Genomic DNA, 9,756 nt, shown 5'->3' with positions numbered 1-9,756 from the left:
TGTCACCGCCCCTCTGCCTCAGCACAGCCACACCCCACAGCCCCTCTCCCTGACCCATCTACAGCCCCCCGGCGCTACACCTGTCACCGCCCCTCTGCCTCAGCACAGCCACACCCCACAGCCCCTCTCCCTGAGCCCATCTACAGCCCCCCAGCGCTACGCCTGTCACAGCCCCTCTGCCTCAGCACAGCCACACCCCACAGCCCCTCTCCCTGACCCATCTACAGCCCCCCGGCGCTACGCCTGTCACCGCCCCTCTGCCTCAGCACAGCCACACCCCACAGCCCCTCTCCCTGACCCATCTACAGCCCCCCGGCGCTACACCTGTCACAGCCCCTCTGCCTCAGCACAGCCACACCCACAGCCCCTCTCCCTGAGCCCATCTACAGCCCCCCGGCGCTACGCCTGTCACCGCCCCTCTGTCTCAGCACAGCCACACCCCACAGCCCCTCTCCCTGACCCATCTACAGCCCCCCGGCGCTACGCCTGTCACAGCCCCTCTGCCTCAGCACAGCCACACCCCACAGCCCCTCTCCCTGAGCCCATCTACAGCCCCCCAGCGCTACGCCTGTCACAGCCCCTCTGCCTCAGCACAGCCACACCCCACAGCCCCTCTCCCTGACCCATCTACAGCCCCCCGGCGCTACGCCTGTCACCGCCCCTCTGCCTCAGCACAGCCACACCCCACAGCCCCTCTCCCTGACCCATCTACAGCCCCCCGGCGCTACGCCTGTCACCGCCCCTCTGCCTCAGCACAGCCACACCCCACAGCCCCTCTCCCTGACCCATCTACAGCCCCCCGGCGCTACACCTGTCACAGCCCCTCTGCCTCAGCACAGCCACACCCCACAGCCCCTCTCCCTGAGCCCATCTACAGCCCCCCGGCGCTACGCCTGTCACCGCCCCTCTGTCTCAGCACAGCCACACCCCACAGCCCCTCTCCCTGACCCATCTACAGCCCCCCGGCGCTACGCCTGTCACCGCCCCTCTGCCTCAGCACAGCCACACCCCACAGCCCCTCTCCCTGAGCCCATCTACAGCCCCCCGGCGCTACGCCTGTCACAGCCCCTCTGCCTCAGCACAGCCACACCCCACAGCCCCTCTCCCTGACCCATCTACAGCCCCCCGGCGCTACGCCTGTCACAGCCCCTCTGCCTCAGCACAGCCACACCCCACAGCCCCTCTCCCTGAGCCCATCTACAGCCCCCCAGCGCTACACCTGTCACCGCCCCTCTGCCTCAGCACAGCCACACCCCACAGCCCCTCTCCCTGAGCCCATCTACAGCCCCCCAGCGCTACGCCTGTCACCGCCCCTCTGCCTCAGCACAGCCACACCCCACAGCCCCTCTCCCTGAGCCCATCTACAGCCCCCCGGCGCTACGCCTGTCACCGCCCCTCTGCCTCAGCACAGCCACACCCCACAGCCCCTCTCCCTGAGCCCATCTACAGCCCCCCGGCGCTACGCCTGTCACCGCCCCTCTGCCTCAGCACAGCCACACCAGACAGCCCCTCTCCCTGAGCCCATCTACAGCCCCCAGCACTACGCCTGTCACCGCCCCTCTGCCTCAGCACAGCCACACCCCACAGCCCCTCTCCCTGAGCCCATCTACAGCCCCCCAGCGCTACACCTGTCACCGCCCCTCTGCCTCAGCACAGCCACACCCCACAGCCCCTCTCCCTGAGCCCATCTACAGCCCCCCCAGCACTACGCCTGTCACCGCCCCTCTGCCTCAGCACAGCCACACCCCACAGCCCCTCTCCCTGAGCCCATCTACAGCCCCCCAGCGCTACGCCTGTCACCGCCCCTCTGCCTCAGCACAGCCACACCCCACAGCCCCTCTCCCTGAGCCCATCTACAGCCCCCCGGCGCTACGCCTGTCACAGCCCCTCTGCCTCAGCACAGCCACACCCCACAGCCCCTCTCCCTGAGCCCATCTACAGCCCCCCGGCGCTACGCCTGTCACCGCCCCTCTGCCTCAGCACAGCCACACCCCACAGCCCCTCTCCCTGACCCATCTACAGCCCCCCGGCGCTACGCCTGTCACAGCCCCTCTGCCTCAGCACAGCCACACCCCACAGCCCCTCTCCCTGAGCCCATCTACAGCCCCCCAGCGCTACGCCTGTCACCGCCCCTCTGCCTCAGCACAGCCACACCCCACAGCCCCTCTCCCTGAGCCCATCTACAGCCCCCCAGCGCTACGCCTGTCACCGCCCCTCTGCCTCAGCACAGCCACACCCCACAGCCCCTCTCCCTGAGCCCATCTACAGCCCCCCAGCGCTACGCCTGTCACCGCCCCTCTGCCTCAGCACAGCCACACCCCACAGCCCCTCTCCCTGAGCCCATCTACAGCCCCCCAGCGCTACGCCTGTCACCGCCCCTCTGCCTCAGCACAGCCACACCCCACAGCCCCTCTCCCTGAGCCCATCTACAGCCCCCCGGCGCTACGCCTGTCACAGCCCCTCTGCCTCAGCACAGCCACACCCCACAGCCCCTCTCCCTGAGCCCATCTACAGCCCCCCAGCGCTACGCCTGTCACCGCCCCTCTGCCTCAGCACAGCCACACCCCACAGCCCCTCTCCCTGACCCATCTACAGCCCCCCGGCGCTACGCCTGTCACAGCCCCTCTGCCTCAGCACAGCCACACCCCACAGCCCCTCTCCCTGAGCCCATCTACAGCCCCCCAGCGCTACGCCTGTCACCGCCCCTCTGCCTCAGCACAGCCACACCCCACAGCCCCTCTCCCTGACCCATCTACAGCCCCCCGGCGCTACGCCTGTCACCGCCCCTCTGCCTCAGCACAGCCACACCCCACAGCCCCTCTCCCTGACCCATCTACAGCCCCCCGGCGCTACGCCTGTCACAGCCCCTCTGCCTCAGCACAGCCACACCCCACAGCCCCTCTCCCTGACCCATCTACAGCCCCCCGGCGCTACGCCTGTCACCGCCCCTCTGCCTCAGCACAGCCACACCCCACAGCCCCTCTCCCTGAGCCCATCTACAGCCCCCCAGCGCTACGCCTGTCACCGCCCCTCTGCCTCAGCACAGCCACACCCCACAGCCCCTCTCCCTGAGCCCATCTACAGCCCCCCAGCGCTACGCCTGTCACCGCCCCTCTGCCTCAGCACAGCCACACCCCACAGCCCCTCTCCCTGAGCCCATCTACAGCCCCCCAGCGCTACGCCTGTCACCGCCCCTCTGCCTCAGCACAGCCACACCCCACAGCCCCTCTCCCTGAGCCCATCTACAGCCCCCCGGCGCTACGCCTGTCACAGCCCCTCTGTCTCAGCACAGCCACACCCCACAGCCCCTCTCCCTGAGCCCATCTACAGCCCCCCGGCGCTACGCCTGTCACCGCCCCTCTGCCTCAGCACAGCCACACCCCACAGCCCCTCTCCCTGAGCCCATCTACAGCCCCCCAGCGCTACACCTGTCACCGCCCCTCTGCCTCAGCACAGCCACACCCCACAGCCCCTCTCCCTGAGCCCATCTACAGCCCCCCGGCGCTACGCCTGTCACCGCCCCTCTGTCTCAGCACAGCCACACCCCACAGCCCCTCTCCCTGACCCATCTACAGCCCCCCGGCGCTACGCCTGTCACCGCCCCTCTGCCTCAGCACAGCCACACCCCACAGCCCCTCTCCCTGACCCATCTACAGCCCCCCGGCGCTACGCCTGTCACCGCCCCTCTGCCTCAGCACAGCCACACCCCACAGCCCCTCTCCCTGAGCCCATCTACAGCCCCCGGCGCTACACCTGTCACAGCCCCTCTGCCTCAGCACAGCCACACCCCACAGCCCCTCTCCCTGAGCCCATCTACAGCCCCCCAGCGCTACACCTGTCACAGCTCCTCTGCCTCAGCACAGCCACACCCACAGCCCCTCTCCCTGAGCCCATCTACAGCCCCCCAGCGCTACGCCTGTCACCGCCCCTCTGCCTCAGCACAGCCACACCCACAGCCCCTCTCCCTGAGCCCATCTACAGCCCCCCGGCGCTACACCTGTCACAGCCCCTCTGCCTCAGCACAGCCACACCCCACAGCCCCTCTCCCTGACCCATCTACAGCCCCCCGGCGCTACACCTGTCACAGCCCCTCTGCCTCAGCACAGCCACACCCCCCAGCCCCTCTCCCTGACCCATCTACAGCCCCCCAGCGCTACACCTGTCACCGCCCCTCTGCCTCAGCACAGCCACACCAGACAGCCCCTCTCCCTGAGCCCATCTACAGCCCCCCAGCGCTACGCCTGTCACCGCCCCTCTGCCTCAGCACAGCCACACCCCACAGCCCCTCTCCCTGAGCCCATCTACAGCCCCCCGGCGCTACGCCTGTCACAGCCCCTCTGCCTCAGCACAGCCACACCCCACAGCCCCTCTCCCTGACCCATCTACAGCCCCCCAGAGCTACACCTGTCACCGCCCCTCTGCCTCAGCACAGCCACACCCCACAGCCCCTCTCCCTGACCCATCTACAGCCCCCCAGCGCTACACCTGTCACCGCCCCTCTGCCTCAGCACAGCCACACCAGACAGCCCCTCTCCCTGAGCCCATCTACAGCCCCCCAGCGCTACGCCTGTCACCGCCCCTCTGCCTCAGCACAGCCACACCCCACAGCCCCTCTCCCTGAGCCCATCTACAGCCCCCCGGCGCTACGCCTGTCACCGCCCCTCTGCCTCAGCACAGCCACACCCCACAGCCCCTCTCCCTGAGCCCATCTACAGCCCCCCGGCGCTACACCTGTCACAGCCCCTCTGCCTCAGCACAGCCACACCCCACAGCCCCTCTCCCTGAGCCCATCTACAGCCCCCAGCGCTACGCCTGTCACCGCCCCTCTGCCTCAGCACAGCCACACCCCACAGCCCCTCTCCCTGAGCCCATCTACAGCCCCCCAGCGCTACACCTGTCACCGCCCCTCTGCCTCAGCACAGCCACACCCCACAGCCCCTCTCCCTGAGCCCATCTACAGCCCCCCAGCGCTACACCTGTCACCGCCCCTCTGCCTCAGCACAGCCACACCCCACAGCCCCTCTCCCTGAGCCCATCTACAGCCCCCCAGCACTACGCCTGTCACCGCCCCTCTGCCTCAGCACAGCCACAACCCACAGCCCCTCTCCCTGAGCCCATCTACAGCCCCCCAGCGCTACGCCTGTCACCGCACCTCTGCCTCAGCACAGCCACACCCCACAGCCCCTCTCCCTGAGCCCATCTACAGCCCCCCGGCGCTACGCCTGTCACCGCCCCTCTGCCTCAGCACAGCCACACCCCACAGCCCCTCTCCCTGACCCATCTACAGCCCCCCGGCGCTACGCCTGTCACCGCCCCACTGCCTCAGCACAGCCACACCCCACAGCCCCTCTCCCTGACCCATCTACAGCCCCCCGGCGCTACGCCTGTCACAGCCCCTCTGCCTCAGCACAGCCACACCCCACAGCCCCTCTCCCTGAGCCCATCTACAGCCCCCCGGCGCTACACCTGTCACAGCCCCTCTGCCTCAGCACAGCCACACCCCACAGCCCCTCTCCCTGAGCCCATCTACAGCCCCCCGGCGCTACGCCTGTCACCGCCCCTCTGCCTCAGCACAGCCACACCCCACAGCCCCTCTCCCTGAGCCCATCTACAGCCCCCCGGCGCTACGCCTGTCACCGCCCCTCTGCCTCAGCACAGCCACACCCCACAGCCCCTCTCCCTGAGCCCATCTACAGCCCCCCGGCGCTACGCCTGTCACCGCCCCTCTGCCTCAGCACAGCCACACCCCACAGCCCCTCTCCCTGAGCCCATCTACAGCCCCCCCAGCGCTACGCCTGTCACAGCCCCACTGCCTCAGCACAGCCACACCCCACAGCCCCTCTCCCTGAGCCCATCTACAGCCCCCCGGCGCTACGCCTGTCACAGCCCCTCTGCCTCAGCACAGCCACACCCCACAGCCCCTCTCCCTGAGCCCATCTACAGCCCCCAGCGCTACGCCTGTCACCGCCCCTCTGCCTCAGCACAGCCACACCCCACAGCCCCTCTCCCTGAGCCCATCTACAGCCCCCCAGCGCTACACCTGTCACCGCCCCTCTGCCTCAGCACAGCCACACCCCACAGCCCCTCTCCCTGAGCCCATCTACAGCCCCCCGGCGCTACACCTGTCACCGCCCCTCTGCCTCAGCACAGCCACACCCCACAGCCCCTCTCCCTGAGCCCATCTACAGCCCCCCAGCACTACGCCTGTCACCGCCCCTCTGCCTCAGCACAGCCACACCCCACAACCCCTCTCCCTGAGCCCATCTACAGCCCCCCAGCGCTACGCCTGTCACCGCCCCTCTGCCTCAGCACAGCCACACCCCACAGCCCCTCTCCATGAGCCCATCTACAGCCCCCCGGCGCTACGCCTGTCACCGCCCCTCTGCCTCAGCACAGCCACACCCCACAGCCCCTCTCCCTGAGCCCATCTACAGCCCCCCAGCACTACACTTGTCACAGCTCCTCTCCCTCAAAACTAACCCCACACACTTCTACACCCTTACAGTCCCTTTGCCTCAGCACAACTACTCCCCACCACACTACACCTATCACAGCCCATGTCCCCTAACATAACTACACCCCCATAGCCTCTCTCCCATAGCATAGCTCACCCCCACGGCTTCTAGCACTGCTACACCTATCACAGCTCCCTCTCTCCCCAACACAGCTACACCCATCATAGCCTCCTGTCCCCTAGGAACACTTAACAACCTTCATACAACTACATCCCCCACACTATCTTGACACTCCCCATCAACTCCTTCACACTACCCTTTCCAACTACAAAATTGCTGCTCCCCAGAGCCACCATTCTCACAACTCCCCCTCTCCCCCCATACAACCACAACAGCCTCCCACAACTATAGGCCCACACACAAGACCAGGGCAGCACACCCTTCTCACAGATACATTTGCTTCCTAATACAGAACCACAACAGTCCCCTACCCAGACCTTTCTCCTTCCCTGACACCTTTCTCACACCACAGCTATATACTGCTGCACTTCTCTACCATACAGATCCCCATCTTTACCAGGTACATCCCCTTACTACTACACTTCCTGCTGTCATGACAACTACCACACTCACAGCATCCCCTCCCACATATGCTTTCCTCACCACAACCATCCCCAACCTAAATATACTGACCTTCGGAAATTGCTTTGAGTTGTACTGATGAAAGGCCCTTTATAAGAGGTAGCTAGGTATTATGATTATTATTTATTATTATTTTATTTTATTTTATTATTGCAGCATTCCTAAGACTACATCACAGTTACTAAACTGCACTCTTTGCTACAACTAACATCGTGCGTCACAAAACCCCTGCCATAACTATAGTACACCATCACAAATAACAATTTGCGCCCACCCACCACAATTGTTGTTTAACTACCCCACCCACAATCATACAACATATTACATAGGTGATAGCCAAAATGAAGTTTATTTCTCTTTTTCTTTTTAAAGAAGTAGTAATTGTAAATCAGGATGTGTCTAATGGGTTTTGTGAAAATATTTTTTGTTTTGTTTTTATTTTCATTAAAATATTCAGTTGGCACAAGAATCATTTCCAGTACTGTCTGTCAATAGACATCCAGGCAACAAAGTAAGGAATCTTGTGATTTAAATACTTATTTCACTACATGTAAAACAGGATTTGCATTTTACGCTATGGTATTCTGTGTTTATACGTCTCCATGTTTTAACTATTGAAAATATAAATGGCACAGGTAATGCTGTTCCCTTGCATAGTAACCCACGTAAATTTTGTCTGAATATTAGAGTTTTAGCCAATTTAAGAATAATAAGCACTTATTTCTAAGTGGATTTATCGAGGTTAAGACATGGCAAGTAATAGATCCAAATATATAAGCTACACGTCTGTTTGGAGATGTACTCATTTTTGCAATGGCTCTGCCTTAATTATTTTCTGATTCTTAATTTTTTTCTAGCAATAAAACCATCTCAGCTATTACATGACTACTAAATGTGACTTAACACCCTCTTGACATTTTTAGATCCATGAATATTGATTTAATCCCTTTTATAATACAGTTGATATGATAAATTTACTTGGCCTTGTACGTACCTTCCAGTGGGTAATAGATTCTTTTTTGCTTTCACCTTGTCTGGCATGTTTATATTTACTATGAGATATATACTATGAGATGGTGGAATTTAATCTTATCTTCCTTCCCAGTTGTTCGTACATATTTTTCCTGCTTCTTCAACTGCCACTAAAGTAGTGTTGATTAATAAGTTATCTTTTTTTCTCATTCCTAAGAACTGTCTGTCAAGAAGTCTTTTGAATGATCTCACACTCTCCTCAGCAACAAAAATATTAGTGGATTAATAAAGCCGTTAAAGTAGCCTAATAAACATAGTCTTTAAGAAGGTTCTCTGGAACCTTGAATGGGGGGAAAAATGAACTAAAAAGGAAGAGAGACATTAAAATGCACATATCCTTTTAATATAATTTAAACTATTACAATTAAAATTCATTTTAATGTATTTCAGAAATGAAATATTTATTAAGCTTTTGTTTTTGACATTTTTTATTTTAAATTGTCAAATAACATGTTTAGAGTAATTATGCTGATGTCCCTCAATCATTAGTATGAGTAAGGCAGTTGGAGTATGTTTCTGAATCTTTGTTATGCTCTTAGAATCCAATCCTGCATTATTGAAGTAAATGTGAGTTTTGTCATTTATTTAAGCGGGAGCAGGATTGGGCCCTAAATGGGTTACTAAGGGCTTGTCTACACTTACTGCAGGATTGAGGGATAGCGATGGATGCATCGGCAGTCGATTTAGCAGGTCTAGCAAACACCTGCTAAATCGACCACAGATCTCTCTCCCGTTGATTCTTGTACTCCACCTGAATGAGAAGCACCAGGGGAGTCAATGGGAGAGCGCCTCCAGTCGACATAGCGTAGTGTGGACCCTGCGGTAAGTAGATTTAAGTACGTCGACTTCAGCTACGTTATTCACGTAGTTGAAGTTGCGTAACTTAGATCGCTCTCCCCTCATAGTGTAGACAAGGACTAACTTTTTGAAAAATAGCTATGGACTCTTAATTGCATGGAGCATCATGTGGCAGATAAAACTTCAGTTATCTCCTTAGAGCAGTGGTATGAGGGATTGGGAATGATGTGGAGATTTAGCTGTATGTGTCGGGTTATTTTTCCCCAGATGTATTAGCATTTTATGGGGTTGGATCTCATTTTTCCTTCTGTCCATGTTTTTTCTCTCTCTACAGTATGTTCTTTTGTCTTATTTTGTTGCCTTCATTGGTATTTACAACTTCTTCCAATTTAGTATTTTTTGGAGAATTCATTACTGTGCTGTTTACTCTCAGTTGTGGATAATTAATGAAGATATTTCATAAGAATGGATCTAATAGAGGTCTTTGGCAGTACCCCACTAGGAATTTCACCCAGCTTAATACTTTGCCATTTATCATAGTCTTTGTTTAGTTCTTCAGCCAGTTTTTCCTTCCACGTGCACATGCTCATATCCAAGATGCTTTAGATTACCTTTACTAAAATCCATATTTACTACAACTTCTGCTTTCTGGGTATCTTTGTAAGTCTGTCATAATAATGTGTCTGGCAGGATTCTTTATAAATCCACATTATTCATTGCTCATTGTTTTACATATATTAGAAAAAGAGAAAAAATTATTATTATATCAAATTCTTATGTGGGGGTTTGTATCTACAACATGCTCAACCTGGCAAAGACAGAGCAGAAA

The sequence above is a fragment of the Dermochelys coriacea genome, chromosome 7, assembly GCF_009764565.3.
Source record: "Dermochelys coriacea isolate rDerCor1 chromosome 7, rDerCor1.pri.v4, whole genome shotgun sequence".
In the NCBI taxonomy this organism is placed as follows: domain Eukaryota; kingdom Metazoa; phylum Chordata; order Testudines; family Dermochelyidae; genus Dermochelys; species Dermochelys coriacea.
The sequence above is the reverse complement of the archived record's forward strand: the minus strand, read 5'-3'. Positions refer to the sequence as shown.